The 23,853-nt window shown below is 38.0% G+C and overlaps 1 long non-coding RNA gene across 6 annotated transcripts in view; it reads right to left on the reverse strand.

Annotated features, from left to right (window-relative positions):
- Positions 1–3,796: 3,796 nt before the first annotated feature.
- LOC147027359 (uncharacterized) overlaps positions 3,797–23,853 on the reverse strand; it is a 166,783-nt gene continuing 146,726 nt past the window's right edge. For 3 of the 6 annotated variants that reach the window (XR_015057008.1, XR_015057009.1, XR_015057010.1), the window contains 3 exons: positions 21,341–21,402; positions 10,325–10,473; positions 3,797–5,562 (listed from right to left, as the gene is read on the reverse strand). This is a non-coding gene — a long non-coding RNA (uncharacterized LOC147027359). Of the gene's footprint in view, positions 5,563–10,324; positions 10,474–21,340; positions 21,403–21,443; positions 22,290–23,853 lie in introns of those variants that run through there. The other 3 variants (XR_015057011.1, XR_015057012.1, XR_015057007.1) reach the window with 2 other exon arrangements.

The following is a 23,853-nucleotide window of genomic DNA, read 5'->3' on the forward strand; positions in this document are numbered from 1 at the left end:
ATATTTAAGATAAAGAACCTTGGAGAATATCATGATTTATATCTAAAAACAGATGTTTTATTGTTAGCTGATGTGTTTGAGGCTTTTAGAACACTCTGTCATAATAAAAATTGTTATGGATTAGACCCTGCCCACTATTTCACAGCTCCTGGTTTAGCTTGGAGTGCAATGTTGAAAATGACAAAACAAGATATAGATTTAATCAGTGATGTTGATATGCTTTTGATGATTGAGAAGTCCAAGAGAGGTGGAATATCACAAGTATGTTCAAAAAGATATGCTAAAGCAAATAATAAATATCTCCCAAATTATGATAGTGAAAAAGATAGTAATTATTTGATGTATTTTGATGCTAATAATTTGTATGGATGGGCAATGTCTCAATCTCTACCTTATGGTAAATTAGAGTGGGTGGAAGAAAAGGATTATGAAAAGGCTTTGATGAATATTGTTATTTCTTCTCAAGAGGAATTGAATGACGAAGAAGAAGGTTATTATTTTGAAGTTGATTTGAGGTACCCGAGTGATCTTCATAATAAGCATAAAGATCTTCCTTTGCATGTGAGAAAGAAACTCCAAAGAAAGAATGGTTAAGTGATTATCATAAAAGTTTTAATATTAAAGGTAAATCAACAGAAAAGTTATTAACAACATTCTATGATAAAAGAGGGATATGTTTTGCATCAGAGAAGCTTAAAACAGTTTTTGAGAGAAGGATTGAGAGTAGCTAAAATTCATAGAGTTTTAAAATTTAAACAAAGTCCTTGGGTGAAAAAGTATATTCAATTCAATACAGATATGAGAGCAAATACAAAAGTAAAATTTGAAGGGGACTTTTATAAATTAATGAATAATGCTGTATTTGGAAAGACTATGGAAAATGTTAGAAACAGACAAAACATTAGATTCGCAACATCTTGGAAAGAAGCTTCTGAGGATTGATAAATAAACCAAGTTTTGAGAGAGAAGAGGTTTTTTCAGAGAACTTTTCTGCAATTCATATGAAAAAGGAAAGTATTGTAATGGATAAACCAATTTATATTGGAACAGCAGTTCTTGATTTATCAAAGATATTGATGTATGATTATTTGTATAATGACTTAAAGAAAGAGTATGGTGAAAATGTTTCATTGTTGTATATGGATACTGATAGTTTTATCCTAGATATAAAAACTGATGATGTTTATGAAGATATGAAGAAAAATATTGGAGTATATGATACAAGTAATTTCAGCAAGAAGAGTGAGTTATTTTCCAAAAAAGAATGAAAAGGTTATTGGTAAGTTTAAGGATGAGTTGGGTGGAAAAGTAATGAGTGAGTTTATTGGATTGAGAGCAAAGGCATATGCTTATAAGTATGGTGAACAGATTGATAAGAGGTTAAAGGGAATAAAGAAATATGTAATAAAGAAATCAATAACTTTTAGAAATTATTATAATTGTTTGATGAATAAGAAAGAAGAATATCGGAAAATGAATACAATAAGAAGTTATAAACATAACATATATAGTGAAGAAGTAAATAAAAAGGCATTAGGAGCCTTTGATGATAAGAGATTTATTTTAGATAATGGAATAGATTGTGTTCCATATGGATATTGTATGATAGAGTGTATAAAATAGATTATGTTTTAACGATGGGAAGATGGGTTAGGTTTTTAAGGGCTACCGCGTTTTTTCACAATATATAAATGGTTAAACCAAGTATTAATCAAACTAAAGAGTGGAGAAAATCTCAGTCTTGGTATATAAATGGAAAACATAATGAATGTGAAAAATATCAAATAAGTCTTATTGAAAAAATAACTAAAACAAAGGTAAATAAAACAAATAAGCGAATTAATTTAAAAACTAGTAAGTTAGAGGATGTAAAGAAAAAAATGAATATCCTTGAATGGACTGAAAACTTTGATGGTTATCAATTGAACAATGAAAAAACAATTTACTATAATCTCAAAATGATATGTGGCTCAGGAGGTGGTCAAACAAGAGCATTAAGAGAAGTTTATCATTTCGTAATGGCACAAAAGGGGTATCTTAAAAAATATAAAGATTCAAATGTTTTGTTTGTCAATATTTTAGATGGGGATTATTGTGCAAAGAAAATTAAACTATTGAAGGAATTTGAGAATGAACAAATCTTTATAGGTTCAATGAGTGAGCTGTTCAACCCCCAGGTGTTCAATTCAATGAGGTTCAACCTCCAAGTTAAAAGGGGAGACAAATAAATATACCTTGGGATAAAAAGGGGATTTATTTTTAGGGAAAAAAAATATAAATCGCTGAAAATCCCCCATTCATTTACATGGGGCAAAGTGAGCCAGAATCAGTATTCTTACCCTACTGTTATACATGTTATATGTGTACATATTATATACATAGATGTTATACATGTTATATGTGTACATGTTATATACATAGATGTTATACATGTTATACGTGTACATTTGTACATATTACAGACATAAATGTTATACATGTTATATGTGTACATATTATATACATAGATGTTATACATGTTTTATACATTGAGGTTATACATGTTATATGTGTACATATTATATACATAAATATTATACATGTCATATGTGTATATGATATATATATATATATATATATATATAGATGTTATACATGTTATATGTGTACGTGTTGTATACATAGATGTTATACATGTTATATGTGTACATATTATATACATAGATGTTATACATGTTATATGTGTACATATTATATACATACATGTTATACATGTTATATGTGTACATATTATATACATAAATGTTATACATGTTATATGTGTACATATTATATACATAAATGTTATACATGTTATATGTGTACATGTTATATACATAGATGTTATACATGTTATATGTGTACATGTTATATTCATAGATGTTATACATGTTAGACACATAAATGTTATACATTTTATATGTGTACATATTATATACGTACATGTTATACATGTTATATGTGTACATGTTATACATGTTATAGGGCAGCGTACATGTTAAAAAGGTGATTAATAGTATTCTAAACCCATGTGGTGAGGATACCAGTCCATTGAGGTCCACTTTTGAAAAATATGTGATGGAGTGTTCAACAAGAATGTAAATGGTCCACGATGGCATGTTTGAATTTGCTCTGCAGGTTTCAACCTATAAATTAGAGATGGATTCAGGGAAGGATCTTTAATAATCTTGACCATTTTAACCCCCCCCCCCTTTTTGAGCATTTCAAATCCAAATACTGAGCATTTCAAATTAAATGTACTGTTCAGTCCACAAAACCCCCTCGCTATTTAACACATTAACACGATCTCCCTCAGGGACACATGGTTTCCACCATTTGAGAGGCGAGGAATACATAGGGAAATGAATACAGCCAGAAGTTGAAGTTAAGGTTGAGAACTCAATCGACCAGACAAGTTGCTTTGGAAAATGTTTGATATTTCCTCATTATTCCACCAGATAAACTAATTTTGACTTTTGTAAAGATTTTTCAAATGTATTTTGCAATCCACGAATGTTACAAATGTTGCTTAAATGCAATATTGTACTTATTGTGTATAGAGCACCTTTACACAGAGGAAATATCAAAATGGATCTCAACATCCCACACTCAATTTGTGAGTTCAGAGGGTTTGATAATCTACTTAAATCACCATATATATGGTCTTCATCTGAAGCGTGTGTTAAAGAAACAAGAGACTTGATGAGCACATGAAAAAGGAAATGTCGTCTGTTGCTCCCCAAAACGTTTCTTAAGAATTTCTCATGAGACACGATGATGAGAATGTGATGCAGTCTCATGAGACATGCATTGGATTTTTATTGCAAGGTAATGTTATGTACTAACACAACAGAGGCAAACACAGCGAAAGGGTCCACAACGTGCTCAATTGTACATTTGACATGTGAACTGCTCAACCACATATGCCTCGAACGTAACATCACGTGATGTGAGTATGATGGAGTTTGAAACATGGCTAATGGCATAATGTGATGTTAGCAAGATGGAATTTGAAACCTGGCTAATGGTACAACATGGTATTGGCATGATGGAGTTTGAAACATGGCTAATGCCATAATGTGATGTTAGCATGATGGAGTTTGAAACATGGCTTATGGCACAACATGGTATTGGCATGATTGGTTTGAAACATGGCTAATGCCATAATGTGATGTTAGCATGATGGAGTTTGAAACATGGCTTATGCCAAAATGTGATGTTAGCATGATGGAGTTTGAAACATGGCTAATGCCAAAATGTGATGTTAGCATGATTGGTTTGAAACATGGCTTATGCCAAAATGTGATGTTAGCAAGATGGAGTTTGAAACCTGGCTAATGGTACAACATGGTATTGGCATGATGGAGTTTGAAACATGGCTAATGCCATTACGTGTTATTGGCATGACAGAGTTTGAAACATGGCAAATGCCATAATGTGTTGTTAGCATGATGGAGTTTGAAACATGGCTAATGCCAAAATGTGATGTTATCAAGATGGAGTTTGAAACATGGCTTATGGCACAACATGGTATTGGCATGATTGGTTTGAAACATGGCTAATGCCATAACGTGGTATTGGCATGATTGGTTTGAAACATGGCTAATGCCATAATGTGATGTTAGCATGATGGAGTTTGAAATATGGCTTATGCCAAAATGTGATGTTAGCATGATGGAGTTTGAAACATGGCTAATGCCATAACTTGATGTTAACAAGATGGAGTTTGAAACATGGCTAATGCCATAATGTGATGTTCGCATGATGGAGTTTGAAACATGGCTTATGCCATAACGTGATGTTAGCAAGGTGGAGTTTTAAACATAGCTTATGACAAAATGTGATGTTAGCATGATGGAGTTTGAAACATGGCTAATTGCATTGCGTGATGTTGTTTGAAACATGACTCATGCCATAACTTGATGTGAGCATGATGGAGTTTGAAACATGGCTAATGGCATTGCGTGATGTTAGCGTGATGTTGTTTGAAACATGGCTAATGCCATAACTTGATGTGAGCATGATGGAGTTTGAAACATGGCTAATGCTATAACATGATGTTAGCATGATAGAGTTTGAAAAGTGGCTTATGCAATGTCTTACCAGAACCAGAGTGACCGTTTCACATAACAAGAAACCACTTTTCTGGCATGTGACCCAAAACAATATGCAACTTTTGAAATGATGTAATTGGCGTCAGAATGCTCGGCGTTCATGCGCCCCTAGCAACATCATGGCAGCTGAACATACATATCGTGTGCGCGAGATAAGGATTGCTACCTAACATGCCCGACAAAGCTTCTAAAAGCAGCCTAAAATACTTGGAAACATACCGGCAAGAAAGGGGTGTGCCTCTATATAATGAAAGAGTTGTCGAACTTTATGAAGTCTTCCAAAAAAACCGACAGCTTGCAGCTCCTCGTATTGCAAGCTGCCGAGGCTGTGTGGATCGGTGCAAGGTCTGAAGGTTCGTAGATGGGCGCGTTCTATCCAAACTCTCGTTCATCGCCGCCAATGAGTGGACTTTGAACCTTGAGGGTTTGCCTGTGTGGACATGGCAGGCTTAGTGATTTATTTAATGGACATCTGCTTTTGGAAAGACTATTCCGTTATTTCCATCACCGTATGGGAAGGTCATACCTTGGGCTTGTCCATACACAGGGTAAGATTGAAATGATGATATTTATGATGAACCATGCATGGGAGGGGTTGGGGTGGGAGTGGGAGCTCTATGGGCTGTGAGTGCTGTTAGAAATGGATATTTATTGTTTGGTTCTGGAACAAGATAAATTATACAAAGTTTATGCATCTGTGTGTGTGTGTGTGTGTGTGTGTGTGTGTGTGTGTGTGTGTGTGTGTGTGTGTGTGTGTGTGTGTGTGTGTGTGTGTGTATGTGTGTGTGTTATAACTATTGCCACCACTCCCTTGTATAAACAGGAAATGATACAAACTCAACACCTCTCATCCACGGACAATCTCATCTGTCCGATATATTTTTTCAGGAACAGAACAATTGTGGTTAACCATTTTGAAATTGCCACTCTTTGGTCTAAATGCTGAAAATTATGTTGAAAAGAACATTTGAATTACAGATTTCATGTTAGTATCTGCAGATTAAAGTTGCCTGAACCGAGTCACTGAAAACGCACAAACAGAGCATGCGAGAGAAAGGCTTCGTTAACATTCATACAAAGCCTGGAGTTGGCTTAACGGTTAAGGTGGCTGGCTTAAGATCTTAGGGTCTTGATTTTGAGCCCCTGGCAAATCATTGAAATAGCACCAGGTGGGTTGACTCAGCCCGGTCACCCTTCTGAGGTCGGAAAAATGAGTACCAGCTTATTGGTAACAGGGGGCACTGCATCAGCGGCACAGCCACGCTTCCTGAAAAATGATGCAACCAGCAGCCACACAGTGCATACGAAACAACAACAAAGCATTCATGCATAATTTTGAAAGTCCCGTTTTGTAAATGCTCTCGAAGCAATCCGCAAGCTTGGCAGGAACTATCGAAATGGATTACACCTGACATTGTGGAGTGATGCACAATCATAGCTTGTTACAGTCTCTCGCAGAACATTCCTCATCAATAAAAAAGATCAACAGCTGTAGATGGAGTAAAATGAAACATGGAAATGTTTGAACAGAGTTGTCAGCACAGACAGCTGAAAGAATATTGATCACGGCACAAAGAAATTCAATCAAATCATGGCCAGGTGAAATAAATTCAGGAACCACATGTTTGTCGCTAGTTTAAAGTGACTTCGAAAATTTAATATGGCAAAACATAAAACATTTTCCATTGCATTTGCTGCTCTCAGGAGCTTTATTACCTCAGTCACCAAAGGTGAAGGAGGTTGTTTTTCACCTCTCTCTGTCTGTTAGTTGCAAAATCGAAGGTTTTTCAAGTACATTGTTCCGTCGATGTTGTTATTCTGTCTGTCTGTCTGTCTGTCTGTTTATCACCTACAGGTCACTAAATTCCAAACCGATCGTCATGAAACTTTAATAAGTTGTAGAGGTAGGTCGTCTCAACTGAGATGCCTGTTGATTTTGAGGTCAAAGGTCAAAGGTCATCTTTCGGTCAGATTTCTAAAATCGTCATTTTTCATCCGATTGACTTGAAATTTGAACAAGATTTGCATACGACGTCAATTAATTGGGAAACCAACTGTTTTTGAGGTCAAAAGGTCAAAAGTCAACTCAAGGTCAAACTTCTAAAATCATCAATTTTCAACTGAAAAGTCATCAATTTTCATCTGATTAACCTGAAAATTAATCAGCAATTGCATAGTGTATCACTGAATTGGGAAACCAACTGTTTTTGAGGTCAAAAGGTCAAAGGTCAACTTAAGGTCAAACTTCTAAAATCAATTTTCAACTGAAAAGTCATCAATTTTCATCTGATTAACCTGAAAATTAATCAGCAATTGCATGGTGTATCACTGAATCGGGAAACCAACTGTTTTTGAGGACAAAAGCTCAAAGGTCAACTTAAGGTCAAACTTCTAAAATCAATTTTCAACTGAAAAGTCATCAATTTTCATCTGATTAACCTGAAAATTAATCAGCAATTGCATGGTGTATCACTGAAATGGGAAACCAACTGTTTTTGAGGTCAAAAGCTCAAAGGTCAACTTAAGGTCAAACTTCTAAAATCAATTTTCAACTGAAAAGTCATCAATTTTCGTCTGATTAACCTGAAAATTAATCAGCAATTGCATGGTGTATCACTGAAATGGGAAACCAACTGTTTTTGAGATCAAAAGATCAAAGGTCAACTTAAGGTCAAACTTCTAAAATCATCAATTTTCATCTGATTAACCTGAAAATTAATCAGCAATTGCATGGTGTATCACTGAATTGGAAAACCAACTGTTTTTGAGATCAAAAGGTCAAAGATAAACTTAGGGTCAAACTTCTAAAATCATCAATTTTCAACTGAAAAATCGTCAATTTACATCCTATGAACTTGAAAGTTGAACAGGATTTGCAAAGTCCATCACTAAATTTGGAAACCAACTACTTTTGAGGTCAAAAGGTTAGATATCAACTCAAGGTCAAACTTCTAAAATCATCAATTTCAATCTGAAAAATAATCAATTTTCTTCTGATTAACCTGAAAATTAATCAGCAATTGCATAGTGTATCACTGAATTGGGAAACCACCTATTTTTGAGGTCAAAAGGTCAAAGATCAACTCAAGGTCAAACTTCTAAAATCATCAATTTCGATCTGAAAAATAATGAATTTTCATCCGATTGAACTGAACTTTGATTAAGATTGTCAATTATAATCTGAATGAAATGGACAATTCGATGTATCCATGGCAACCTTTGGAGAGGGGGGTGGATTTTGCAAGTTTTGTGTTCTGCATGATGTCTTTTTCTTGTTTGTTTGTTTGTGTACAGGATATCTCAAAAATTTGTGGACGGATCGGGATGAAATTTTGTGGACTGGTTGGGTGTGTGACAAGGATGAACTGATTCGATTTTAATGAAGATCCAGATCCGGCTACGAGAATTTTTTCAGTGATTCTTCACCATTGAGAGAAAGGGTCAAAAATGATATATAGCACGATATTTCAAAAATGTATTGCACCCGATATGTTCTCGTGGATCAGGCATTGCATGGTGGGTGGAGATATATGCTCTACCAAGAGCCTTTCCACTTTCCAGGAGAAACTATAACAGCTCTAGCGAGAGAGAGCATATCGCCACGAGATGAACAGTTGAGTTTTGTATCTACTGAGAGCCTTGATCTGTATCCGGACCTGAACCAAATACTAAATCAGCTTGGTCTTGTCACCTACCTAACTCGTCCAGCAAGTTTTGTCAAAACCCATCCACGACCTTTTGAAATGCCCGAAATATCGTTTTGGCCCCATCTATCAATGGTGAACAATCACTTTTAAAATTCAAGTGTCTGGATCAGGATCCGGATCTTTCCCAAAATCGAATCAATTCGTCCTTGTCACACACCCAACGTATCCACCAAGTTTAACACGAATCTGTCGATAACCTTTTGAGATATGCTGCTCACAGATAGACAGACAACCAGACTGGGGTGAAAATATAACTTCCTTCCACCTTCGTTGTCAGAGATAATAAAAGTGAGAAAATATTGTAAATGGAATAAAAATAAAAATATCAGTATTCATCCTTTTCATTTGATGTCCTGATTTAAGCAATTTATAATTTAAAAAAACAAATAACAATTTCCATCAACATGACCAGCTTTCACCGCATCCCTCATACTTGGCAAATAGCAAAAGATGGAGATGAAGTCACATCTCAGGTCATGGATTACAAAGACATTAGTGGACAATGGACAAATCAACCGGTGTTTGGTCGGGATTTCAATCTGGCATCATTGCTGAAAGAAAAATCTCATGACAATAACGACAGTTAAACATTTCGGAGTCAGTAAGACAAAATGTATATTTGGTTGAAAATTAAAAAATATTATTGGTTGAACAAATTTCGCTTTTCATTTTTTTGAAAAGATTCATGAACCAAAAGCAGCTCATGGGTTCATCAGGAAATTGATGCAAGGAATGAGCCGTTTAGATTGCACTCGTTGGCTTTCTAGAAACTTCCAATAAAATACGTCTCTGATCAAGGATGCTCCACAGCAGCAAAATGAGACAGACGCACCTGCGATATGTAGAGTGGGAATGCAGTGTCATCGCATGTACCATGCTTGAAACAGAGAGTCGGCTCTACAGAAGCACTTTCCTGGCTACGGTTACAATCATGGTTGGGTCACCAATCCAACACGGAAAGTCAGGGGAAGAATTTGGAATTTGTGAATGGTGCCAGCTCGAGCTCGCCGACGCTTCGTGAAGGACACCGTGGTATCTCTAACATGCACCAACAAACGTCGGCAGACGGGACGCCCAGCCGAATGTCCACGATGGCACACACGTTGATGAATCATCTTGCGTGCAAAAGACCAGGATGACAGTTTATAGTTTGGCTGAGATTCGAACCCAGGCGAGACAGCTCAGATGTGGGTGGGTGTATATACTGTATCTCAAGGACATAGGCCCTCCTGCTGGCCCAGATGAAATGTCAGTTAAGGTTAAAACTTTTAAATTTCACAACAATCTCAATCATTTTTTGCAGATGACTACACATAGTGTCATGCAGCAACCCATCCCACTGACAGGCAGGCAAGCACATGCGTCACTCTCTGCTGATCTGGATTGATTAGGCGCTGGTCTGATAAATGAAACGTCATTCAATAATGGAAAATCTCACTGTTTCACCCTGTCAATCAGGAAGGACCACCAAACTAACCCACCTACCTGTTTCCATGGTCGGCCACTGAAAGAGGTTCAGTCGTTTGAACTCTTAAGCTTCACCATCAGTTATGACCTCTCCTTGCTGACAGCATATCAAACCTGGCTCCAAAGCTGGCTACCAACTGGGTATCCTCTGTTGTTCGATGTCCTTCCTTGATGCACAGAGAGGGAGGAAGAGAGAAGAGAGAGGAGGGTGGGAGAGCGAGGAGGGGTGGGGGAGCAAGGCGGGGTGGGGGAAGGGAAGGCAGCATGAGTGGAATGGATGACCTGGAGTCAAAACTTTATCAGTCGATGTATCGCCTACCATCTATCAGCAAAGCAAACAGCACGCTTTACCAGCTGACTCTAAATGCATTGCTATTCATTGAAAAGGAACGTGCCCTTGGAGCATGTTTAGTTTGTAAGTGACCTGCTTATGCTGTTATATTGCAAATGGGACGCCCCAGGGGTGTGTTCCTTTTCAATGAATACGTTACCAGGCCATGCCATGTGGAACTGGAACATGCCCAACAGGGAGGAAAAAAAATTATCCGAAAAAAAACTTCTTTCCTATGAAGTAGGAATTACTCGGAATTGATATCGATTCCAGTTCACGTCTCAATACCTTCCGATTCCACGGTTAAAATTGAGTATTTTGGAATCGATTCCGCCCGCCACTATTAAACACTCGAGCAAGCGCTCCAATGAAATGGTGGATAAGAACAGCAGGCTGGGTCGACTGGGTCGAGATGTCCAGAGATGACTGGAGACGTCCGGAGTATCAAACAGTGTGCGAATTGGATAAATTAACACTTCTTTTTTTTTGCGGTCGGAACTGCTGCTAAGTTCAATTTCGCAGTTTAAATTTTGAAATTCGGTTCAAGTTAAGAGATTCTCGAGCTTATCTCATTTTAGCTGAAATGCTTATAAATGTCCGGAGAGTTTTATTTTCAGAGGGAAGGAGGGTGGAGGGGATTTGGGAGGTGGTGAGGGGGGGGGGGTTCTAGGAGATGGGAAGGAGTTTGGGAGGATGTAAGCATGAGGTGAGGGGAAGAAAAGGCAGACGTGTGGTGGAACATTAATTACGATCCATACCGTCTCATCAAAATGATTCCGCAAAGAATAACAGTGAAGATGGAAACAAAATAATGGCTGAAATGAAAAAGCAATGTTTTTACCGATCATACTATAAACACTGCCTGGAGACAAGCACCATCTAGACACGTCTGGAGACAACCACTGTCCGGACACATCCGGTGAGTGGACCTTTTGACCCGGCACCGGGGCCTGTTCCAAGTTCCATTGCGGATTTATATATATATATATATATATATATATATATATATATATATATACATATATATATATATATATATATATATATATATATATATATATATATATATATATATATATATATATATATATATATATACATATATATATATATATATATATATATATCCACACACACATAAACAACCAAACACATACACACACAAATGTACAAACATATAAAGAACATAAAAATGATAAACACAAAAATTTCCTTAAAACAGAGTTCTTCGAAAGAGGAGTTCAAGCGTGAAATTAGCGAAATTCAATTCAAAAATATATCAAGCCACAGAGAACACAAAATGACAGTCTCTGCTTTTCACAGCTCAAACCAAATTGGCGGAACTCCGAACACGAGGTCGATGGACGTTATTTTTTTCATGCCTCCACTGACGAAGTTGCCGGAGGCATTCTTTTTGTACGTATCGACGTCAAAGTGCCGGGCAGATAATGAAAGTAGATCACACAAAAAGGTAAAAATAAAGCGATGTCTAAAAATGAAATTGCACATTTTCGGCGTGTGAGGCACCACAGGGTCCGGCACAGGTGGGTGAGGCCTGAAACGTACGTCCAATTTATGTGTTCAGATTGACAGCACATGTACTTTTGCCATGTATCACCATGGCTTTGAAATGAGCAACTGAGCGGCTCGTAGAGCACTCGTCAAGTTGTTTAAGCACTCGAGCAAGCACTCTAATGAAACGAAACGGTTGATAAAGTTCGGCAGGCTTGGCAAGCGATTAGCGATCGTTGATCGGTCATGTTAAACACCATGCACCCGGAGATGCCCGGAGTGTCAAACAACCTTCCGAATATTAAAAAGGAACACATTTTAGTAGTCGGAACTGCTGCCAAGGTCAATGAAGAAGTTTAAATTTTGAAATTCGACTCAGGTTGAGAGATTCTCAAGGTTATCACATTTACGGAGATGAAATAAAGTCAAGAACTCTGGCATCTCCAGGCGTTTATAAGCATTACAATATATCCAGGAATTCGGAGCTATGAAGATGAGGAATTTGATGATATGAGTGAAGAGTGTGAAAAAAATTAAGTTGAGCGCTTTATCGTTAAGAAGCCATTGTGGCTTGTTCCAAGTCAAGGCATTGTTGAGCAGCCAAACAGAATAGTGAATCAAGACTTCCAGCAAGCTGACAGAGGGCTGACCAAAAATGATACCTTGATAAAGGATAATTAAATAAGGCTGTTAATTATCTTGAAAAAGGGTGTTGAAATTAACCCAAACACCACCTTGGAGTTCACTCAATATGCACGCAAAGTTTGGGGCTGCTAGGTTTCACGGATTTGGAGTTGTGGAGGAGACGGACTGACTGACAGACGAACATACGCTGACATCTATTATTGTAGATTGAATAGGAAAGTTAAAACCTGGTGAAAATTAGAAAATTGTTTTAATTTTGTGTATCATAATGACAATGACTGAGGATGAGGTGCAACTGACTTAGTCTCACAGAAGAACTTCCTGGTAAACATTATTGTGAGTTGAGGCTTTGTCCTTGGGACTTGATGATCATGCTGATGCAGACAGTGACTGGAAACTCAACTTGCCCAAAGTCCAAAGGCAAGCCTGTGTCTGATGGGATGATCGATATCCTTGGAACCATGGCTTGCTCTGCCTTGTTTGGTCGAGTGGCGATATTGATATTTAGGCAATTCATCAGCAATGTTTGATGATTACTCGGGTTCTGTTGTAAAGCTTTGGAGTGTCAAGCTTGTGTAAGAGCATGACTGGCACTCCTATTTTCAGAAGGAGGTGGTGATGTGCCATTCTTGAGGGCTCCAGGCTGTTCAGGAACTCTGTGGAATAATTTGTGGAATAATTTGGCACAGATCTGACAAAACCAACAAAATCCTGTCCGTGAGGTCGCTGCTCTTGAGGAGGTCCTTCAGCGTTCTGTGGATAACTTCCATGGCCGGTCGATGTGGCATCGTAACTTCATCCCAGAAGATGACTTAACATTAATTGAGGAGGGATGCCAAAGCCGGGCCGCATTTGATGGGTGCGTGACAAGGATGACACATTGGCGTTTCTGCGCTTGGCAGGTTGAGTGGGATCTTAAATGATGAATGAGATTTTCGTCAACCTTGATGAACATGGGCAGCAATCCCACTCATTGCAGCTGCCAATGCAACATGACCACTGGAACAAACCTTTGCAAGAATGAAGTTTATGAGAAATGTCTGCCCTGTACCACCAGGAACATCCAGGAAGATCAGAAGATCAATCCTCCTACTTCAGAATGAATGCATGCCATCACCTTGTTATGAACTATCATTTGCTTATCCGTAAGGTTTGGCTCTGTTTGTTCAATATAATTAAGAAGTACAACCCAGTTATTGAAGACTTCTCCTGGAGAATTTCTCTCGCTCGTCTGTTATCATCTTGATCTCGCTCTGGAAGCGACAATCTGTGCATATCCAGCATCTGGCCTCCAACTGGTTCCACAGTGTCCGACAGACAGATGAATGCCATTACCTCTGCCTCGGAAGGTGGGCGGAGGTTATGTTTTTACTGCTGTCTGTTTGTTGGTCTGTTTGACTGTGAACATGATATCTCAAAAAGTTAAAAATGGATTCGGATGAAATTTGGTGGACAGATTGGTTGTGTGACAAGGACAAATTGGTTAGACTTAGGTGAAGTTCTGCATCTGGATACTTAAATTTCTTTGGTTATTCTTCCCCATTGAGAGATAGGGCCAAAAACAATATATAGCAAAATATCACAAAAAGTTATTGACGGATGCAGACGAAACAGGGTGGACAGGTTAGGTGTGTGACAAGGAAGAATTGACAATTTTGTTGAATATCTGGATCCAGATACGAGATTTTTTTTTTAATTTGTTTGTGTATTTGTTTGTTTGTCTGTCTGTGAGCAGGACATCTAAAAAAAAAAAAATGCATTAATTTTGACGAAACTCGGTGGACAGGTTGGGTATGTGAAAATAACACATTGATTCGATTTTGGTGAAGATCTGGAATTTGTAAAGTGATTCTTCACCGTTGAGGGATTGGGACAAAAATGATATATAACATGGTCTTTCAAAAAGTTGTGGACGGGGTTATGATGAAACTTGGTGGATGACTCTTGTGGAGTTACAGCAGCCTGATGGAACTCAACTTAGTGCACAGAATGACAATTGGAGGTTGAGTATGTGAAAAGTTCAACAGACTATCGAATCCAATCTGTAGGTAAAAATGAAAACAGAAAACCAGAAAAGGTATCCCGAACACACCTAGCAAAAAAAATTTCAAAGACAGGTACGAATAGAAGATGTCACACACGAAACTGAAACAGCAGCGAATACAGCTCCAACGATTGCAAAAAAAAAGACAAAATAAAAGTATGAAATGAAATATCAACAGATGTACAACGACAACTGGGAAAATGATAAAGGAGCAAGGAGATATAAAATGGAACTGGACAGATCGGGCATAGACAAATAAGGCTCATTGGAATAGCTAAGAAGAGATCAGCTCAGCTGAGATGGAGAACAAGTCATAATAAATGTCCAAGACCAAGGACACGACACCAATGGCTTTAAGAAAATGACGGGACATGAGTCAATCGGACAAGTATAGGTTCTGCAAAGTAGAAACAGAAAGCATGAGTCACCTCCTACCAGTCACCTCCTCACTCATATCAGGACAGCTCTATAGTGTACACACAAAGCCACGACAGAGTATGTAGAGTAATCCACCAGCACATCTGAAAAAAACTTCAATATTCCAGTCCCAGAAAATGCATGGAAACACAAACTAAATGCGATCATTGAAAACAAGGACCTAACGATCACGTACGCCCTAATGATCCCATCGAGTGTGAACATCTCGATCGATGACCCATTGTGACCTCTAACAGAAGATGTAACTCTGATCAGACTTGTCAGATGTATTCCTTTTGCCACAAGCATAGTGTTGTGCCACGAATGGAATCTCTTTCATAGGTTAGGCATAATAACTGTCTGGACCCAGCTTCGTACTGCAGGTTACAAAGCCGGCAGACTGATCAGATGCCCTCTTCTCAACCCAAAGCACAAAGCAGCCAACTTTGCAGGCATGTCATCAATGGAATCTCACATCCTGGAAAGAAGATCCATTCGTTTGATGAGAGCGATTTCTCCTGAAAGTGACTAAAGGTGAAACCCTGGTTTGTCAACAACCTAACACAGCATATATCCTGAGGAGTCAATCCCATTTGGTGGCAGATGCCTTATGATATTGGGCTGCCTATGATGAATGTAAACTTGACCTTGTCACTGTCGAGTAACCCGATTGGTGAAAAGTACCGTCGGGACATTGTGCTTCACGTTGTTGTTTCATATTTTGACAACCATTCCCTTCTCACAAGACCTGTATTAGTGGATGACAATGCCAGACCCCACCTCTCTCGTGGAGTTACTGACTTATTGCGAAACTATCCCATCATGACATTGCCCAGGCCAGCATAGAGTCCTGGTTTAAATCCAAAAGAGCATGTTTGGGACATTCTTCATGTAGATTTAAGAAAATGGACCCTCCTGTGCGGACTATGGCAGAGTTTGAGCCTGCTTTGTACCAGAAATGGCAAAAACTCCCTTTGGTTTCTCTGTCGTGGCTTCTTCTGGAGATGAGGAGTGTTGAATCAGTCATTAGTCCTAATGGTGCTGACACACATCATTGAGCTTTTAAGAGTCGGTGTCATTATTGACCGATTGTTGAGTCTGACATCACACTGTCGATGTGATACCAGCAGCCCATTCTCATGTAATCGTGCTTTTTATGGAGTAAAACGGCGCTATTACAGACGTTCTCATTTCGTGATTTAAAAACCAGTAAAACCACTGAATTTGTCTCAAGTCATTTGTCAAAACGTGCACACTTTACCAACAAAGTATGTGGTTGTATTTTTTGATAAACATTCTGGTTTCTGAATAATTTTCTCACTTATTGCTTCGATGCCGAAATAACGCAGCACATGCTTCATTTTTTCCGCATGTGTGTATGAGTATTTGCCTTTTAATTTATTCCTGAACGAAGAAATCAAAAGGGGTGTTTTGATTTTTATGGAAACGTTTGTGTCTCGTTGTACAATTTCATGGCCTTCCTCGGATGAAAAACGCACCAGCTGGTGGGTGCGCATGATCATATCAAAACATATTAGTTGGTCGTAAATCCCATGCTGTATCTATAAATCCCTTGGGAAAAATCCCCAATATTTTCCCTTTTGGTAAATTTTCGATTCCACATACGTAACACTTTTTGTATTTGCTCAAAGCGTCGTAGGCAACGCACATTGTTTCAAGAGAAAATCGTGCATTTAATGTCATATTCGAATGGAGGATGGCCAAGTAGAATGAGAAAAAGGAAGAAATCACTCGATTTGTTCAAAAACGATTCGATGGAAAGTTTCCAGCTCACAGTCGTGGATTAGCTCACGATAAGCTCAAGGGAATTTATCGACAGTGCACGCTGTGAACAGTCAAGTCCAAACAACAAAACTGTGGCCTCCAAGGCCCCATCAAGCTTGCTGAGCTTTAACAAGAGCAAAGTTGAAATTAATTCTTGTGTTTACACCTGGCCTGTTTACATTTCAACATGAACTTATGGAGTTATTAAATGTGCAGCTTTGTAAATAATTACATTTACTTTGTAAAATAATTACTCTCGCAGAGTAAAGGAAAAGGTATGGGGATATGCACAGGAATAGGTCCAGCTGGAAGCTTCAGTCACACTGAACACATTTCTGAAATGCAACAGCAAAGCCCTGAAGTTGCAGTGAAAGAACCAACAAAGCCAATAAGTAGGTCGCTCGGTAGAGCGCATACCTCCGCCATGCAATGCCTGATCCACGAGAACATATCGGGTGCAATACATTTTTGAAATATCGTGCTATATATCGTTTTTGACCACATCTCTCAATTGTGAAGAATCACTTTAAAGATTAACCAGAGTTGGTGTCAAAGCCACCCAATGCTCGCCTGTTTATACATTTATCGTTTTTAAAAGACAAGTCTAATAATTAATATTTTTTTATAAAGCATTGCAGTGAAGTATAATTATAAAGCAATATATGTATTTGTATATTGTAATCAGTAGCAAAAGCGCAAGTGAGCACAATATACGCCCTAACAAGAAGGTATATACCTAATTGTGTTACTACATGGAAAACAGCATCCTGGTTGCCATGGCAACCACTTTAGATGACGAATGTATGTCGCGACACACCGTCTCCACAATCTGTACCTATGTACCAAATATGAAACGTGAAAGTTGAAAACTTTGGGACTTAGAGTGCGGACAGGAATGGACGGACAGACAGACAGACAGATGGACGGACAAATTGAGGATTTTGTAAATACCACATTAGTTGTTGACCTTGGGTCTATGTTAACCTTGTGGTCCATGTTGACCTCCAAAATAATTGCCTGGTTGAATTCAGTGACCTGAAATATAAATCGTCTTCAAATTTTCAAGTCAATCGGATGGAAATTGAGGAATTTAGAAAGCTTACCTAAGTTGTTGACTTTTCGTCTCTGTTGACGTTTTGAACTTTTGACCTCAAAAACAAGAGGCTTCTTCTGCAGGACAAACTCTAATATGTGGTGAAGTTTTGTGAAGATCGGTTTAAAATTGTGAACTGCAGGTGATAAACAAACAGATAGACAAGCCGGTAGGCGGCGATGGGTCACCGAGCATGGAAACTATAAGATATAGAGCAAAATGGCTGCCATATAGCGGATAGGGAATCACCTTAAGATTATGCATATCAAATCTCATCCAGTTCCATCAACTGTTAACTACTCGGTATCCATTTGAATGAAAAGTACCGAAAATGCGGTTTGAAATCGGAAATCCCCAACATTCGAGGGGGTGCGGTGGGTGAACAAAGATCGAAAATCCGGCTCGATCGTTTGTGCACAATGTATTCCAGACGATTAGTGTGAATTTTCATGACCATGCGACCATAACCCTAGAAGTAGCATTTGGTGCAAAGGCACCTCCAGCTCTCGCATATTATCGATTTTTGCACTAATTGACCTTTGACCCCTGACCTAAGCGAAATCGGTCAATATGTCCTGAGGCAAAGTTGTAGTACTCATTGAGTACCATGAACCTGCAAAGTTTCATTCGTATCGATGCACTCACCTGGTCGCTTGGGGGCCTTCAATTTTCGCCAATTTTCGCGCATACCCTAATTGTAAGAGGCACTGCGGATAAAGTATTCCATATATCACAAAAAGCGGAATACATTTGATAGAGCATCACCTGTAGATCATTCGCGCCAAATTTCATAACCCTACGTGGGATAATGGCTTTCGGAATTGATTTTGCGTGAACGGTACCGATTTTGAAGGTTTTTCGGTTGTTGCTGGGGAACCAAAGCGTCCCTAGCAAACATCACAATTTCCAAAGCACTAGGTCATAAGATGTACCGACCACCCGAGTTTGGTCAAAATCCGCCCACGTTTACTACCAATTATGCTGATGACAAACGAACAAACATCCAAACAAACAGACAGAATTACTGACAATAAGGGTCACCTATTTTGGCGACCCAACAGAGGGGCAGACAGAACAGAACAAAAAAAATATACTTCAAATATCTTCGATTTTGCAAGAAGCAAATGAAAAATGACTCGATTGACACTGGACAAAAGAGGATGAAGTGGAATAGCATTCCAAAGAGCGCTTGCCTCTGCGAGGCTGAATTGTTTACGCTTTGTATCTCATTGATAGGGTGGATCTGAACCAAAATCTAATTGGCTTGTTCTTGTTACCGAACCAACTCAAATCCACTTAATTTTTAAATAACCCATCCACAACTTTTTGAGATATCATGATATGCATATAGTTTTGGCCCAATCTCTTAATTTCAGAAAATAGGCCTACGTTGACCTTTTGACCTCAAAAATAATTGCTGGTAGAATTCATTGACGTGATGTGCAAATCCTGTTCAAATTTAAACTCAATTGAATGAAAATTGAAGATTTTAGAAATTGCACCTAAGTTGTTTGCTTTTGGCCGATGCTGAACCTTTCACCAATGTTAACCTCAAAGATAGTTGCTGGTTGAACTTGGTGACTCATTGTCCAAATCCTCTTCAAATTCCAAGTAAATCAGATGGAAATTGACAATTTTAGAAATTTTGGACATTGTTGACCTTTTGGACTATGTTGACCTTTTGGCTGATATTGACCTCAAAAAAATAGGTGTTTGAATTCAGTGAACTGACATATAAATGCTCTTCAAATTCCAAGTCAATGGAATGAAATTGACAATTTTAGAAATTTTGGACTATGTTGACCTTTTGGCTGATATTGACCTCAAAAAAAATAGGTGGGTGAATTCAGTGACCTGATATGCAAATGCTCTTCAAATTTCAAGTTAATCGGATTTAAATTGGGGATTTTAGAAATCTGGCCTGTTGACCTTTTTGCCAATGGTGTCCTCAAAAATAATAGGTGGTTGAATTCTGTGACCTGATATGAAATTATGTTCAAATTTCAAGTGAATAGGATGAACATTAACAATTTTAGAAATTTGGCCTATGTTGACCTTTTTGACTGTTGATCTCAAAAATAATAGGTGTTTGAATTCACTGACTTAATATACAAATGCTCTTCAAATTTCAACTTAATCAGATTAAAATTGAAGATTTTAGAAATTTGGACTATGTTGATGCTGATATTTTGGCCTATGGTGACCTCAAAAATAATTGGTGCTTGAATTAAGCAATCTGATGTGCCAATGGTCTTCAAATTCCAAGTCAATTGGATGAAAATTAACAATTTTAGAAGTAATTTTAGAAATTTGGCCCATGTAGATGCTTTGGCCTGTTCTGACCTTCTGGCTGATATTGACCTCAAAAATAATAAGAGATTGAATTCAATTACCTGATTTGCAGATTCTCTTCAAATTTGAAGTTAATAGGATTAAAATTGAAGAATTTAGAAATCTAGCCACTGTTGACCTTTGGCCTATTGTGACCTCAACAATAATAGGTGGTTTAATTCAGTAACCTGATCTGTAAATGCTCTACAAAATTCAAGTCAATTGGATGAAAATTGAGGATTTTAGAAAATTTGTCCCAAATTGGCCTTTTGGCCTATTTTGACCTTTTGGCCTATTTTACCTCAAAATTAATAGGTAGTTGAATGCAGTAACCATGAAAATGCTCTTCAAATTTCAAGTCAATCGGATGAAAATTGAGGATTTTAGAAATACCACCTCAGTTGCTGACCTTGAACCGATGTTGATATTTTGGTCTATGTTGACCTTTTGGTCCATGGTGAACTCAAATATTAATTGGCGAATTGAATTGAGTGACCTGCTATGCGAATGCTCTACAAATTTAAAATAAATCGGATGAAAATTGAGGGTTTTCGAAAATTTGGCCCAAATTGGCCTTTTTGCCTCTTTTGACCTTTTCGCCGATGTTTACTTCAAAATTTATCGGCGGTTGAATTCAGTGATGTGACATGTAAATCCTTTTCAAATTTCAAGTCAATCAGATGAAAATTGAGGGTTTTAGAAACTCCACCGAAGTTGTTGATTTTTCGCCCATGTTGGACTTTTGGCCAATGATAACCTCAACAACAGTTGGTGGTTGAATTCACTGACCTGATGTGCAAATACTCTTCAAATTTGAAGTCAATTTGATGACAGGTAACAAACAGACAGACAGGGGTGAAGACACAACCTACTTACTCCTTCGATGGCGGAGACAATGAACACACCTCTCCAATCCGAATCCCACTGGCACCGAAACTCTGATAAAAAGGGAAAAGCAACACTGTAGGATGAAGATTGCGTTTTGTAATTAACAAAAGTAAACCGAAACACGAGTTACTCTTGCTCGAATAATAATAATAATAATAATAATAATAATAATAATAATAATAATGTGACATTTTTTATGATTACGAGCGAGTTCCACCATGCTGGACTCCAAGACCTCTACTCATTGCCACCTCTGCGTACATGGTGTCACCCAAGCAGACAAGACGGCTTACTTAACTGCTCCTCTGCAAGTGTTCTCTGTGAAATGACTGATTATTGCATGTGCATCACCAGAATGGAAGTTTTATGTTCGAAACGATTCAATCAGGAATTCAATTCAGGACGAGGTTGAACAATTGTGAGTACACAAGCAGAATAAAAACATTGCAATTATGATGAGAAACACATTTGAATAGTTTGCAGTTCACTTTATTTCATAACTTTCCCCTCCTCCACCCTAAGCATATTTCAGTCCACTCCAGGACAAAGACTTCCCTCAACTCATATGGAGGAGTTTGTGGCACACTTAGCATGCTTTATCGTGTGCAGCTCTGAGAACAGAACACACACCAGCCAATGGAGAAACAAACAAGTGTTCTTCTAATTGACCATCTCCTTCATTAACTAACTTTACATAAACATATGATGTCTTATGAGATCTGAAAGAAATTCTCGGAGAGTCAGAAATTTTGCTTTTTCAAGTGTAATAAACAAAGAATGAATAAAAGAACAAAATATTAATACAAGACTCCATGGCCGACACAACACGAAAGCGTTCTTGGAGAGACAGGACTTATAACAGGAGCTTATGGGGGATTTCCATTGGTGTGAGGGCCTTGTAATGGCACGACAAGGCGTGTGGGTGGTCAGGCCTTCCCTGCAAGAAGGTCAAACAAAGACAGCTGAGGTTAGCAATTGGTCAGACCAACTCAAACTGCAAAATTTCCCTTCACTTCACAAACCGTAATTACACCGTCCACAATAACATAATCGTTCAAAACACTCGCACACACGCACATGCACACGCACACACACGAACGCACGGATGCACGCACACACGCACATGCACACACACACGCACGCACGCACGCACGCACACGAGCAAGGATTCAAAAGTGAATTTCTCTTCTGCTGGAGCAAGATGAGTGAACAAGTTCAACAAGCGGTTACTACTCTCACACAACCAGAACGAAAAGACAGAAACTAAACTCGAGAACAACCTGTGTGATTAAAAACTTCCGACATTATTATAACATAGTAAAGTAACAGAAAAAACCCTTAACCGTTGATATTCCTGAATTCCAACATTCAAAAAGCTTGACTCGACTTGTAAAAAACCATCACCAGACTTATATCATACAATTCATACTTTGATTGTGGGTAGTCGTCAATCAATTTCCCAATATACAGCACATTTGTTACCTCCGCCACCGAAGGTGGGCGGAGGTTGTGTTTTCACCGTTGTCTGTCTGTGTATCTGTCCATCAGCAGGATTCTCAAAAAGTTGTGGATGCATTCGGATGAAATTTTGTGAGGTATGTGACAAGGATGAAATTACAGTATTAGATTTTGGTGAAGATCCGGATCCAGATCTGGATACTAGAATTTTAAAGTGATTTTTCTCCATTGAGAGATAGAGCCAAAACGACATATGTATATATATATATATATATATATATATATATATATATATATATATATATATATATATATATATATATATATATATATATATATATATATATATATATAACCTATCTCTGATGATTCACCAATAAGCAATGAAACCGTTCCAGTAGCTGAGGGGGTGTGCAGCATTGGGATTCTCATGTGTGTACTTTGTGTGAACATATTTATAATTGTGGAGGAACTCTGGGAAGGGTTCAAAACAGCAAAGCACTTCCCTTGTGTAGGCCTTCTTGGGTTATGTTATGCAGATTCTTCGGCAGAGGAGTGTGGGAGGTGTCAATTATTTATATAATCCTAGCCACCTGTATTTAGTTGATTTGGTGAGAGCTGATTGGCTATTCCCTCCATTCACAGGTGAGAGATGTTTGTGTGTGTGTGTATATATATATATATATATATATATATATATATATATATATATATATATATATATATATATATATATATATATATATATATATATATATAGACAAATCACAATATCTCAAAAAGGTTGTGGAAAAATTATGATAAAACTTGGTGGATGAGTTGGGTTGGTGACAAGAACAAACCGATGAGATTTTGGTTCAGGTCTGGATGTAGATCTGGCCTATCAGTGGGATGCAAACATAAACTGTTCAACATGGCAGAAACATGCTCTCGACTGAGTGACTGAGAGTTTTAATACAAGTGCATGCCCGTATGTGCGTGGCTGTACATGCAAACCAAAAAAAAAAACTTTCAAACCACGTGCCAGAAACAAGAACCACACA

This window comes from Eptatretus burgeri, chromosome 4 (genome assembly GCF_056783735.1).
Source record: "Eptatretus burgeri isolate ZD-2024b chromosome 4, Ebu_testis_v1, whole genome shotgun sequence".
NCBI classification, from domain to species: Eukaryota; Metazoa; Chordata; class Myxini; order Myxiniformes; family Myxinidae; genus Eptatretus; species Eptatretus burgeri.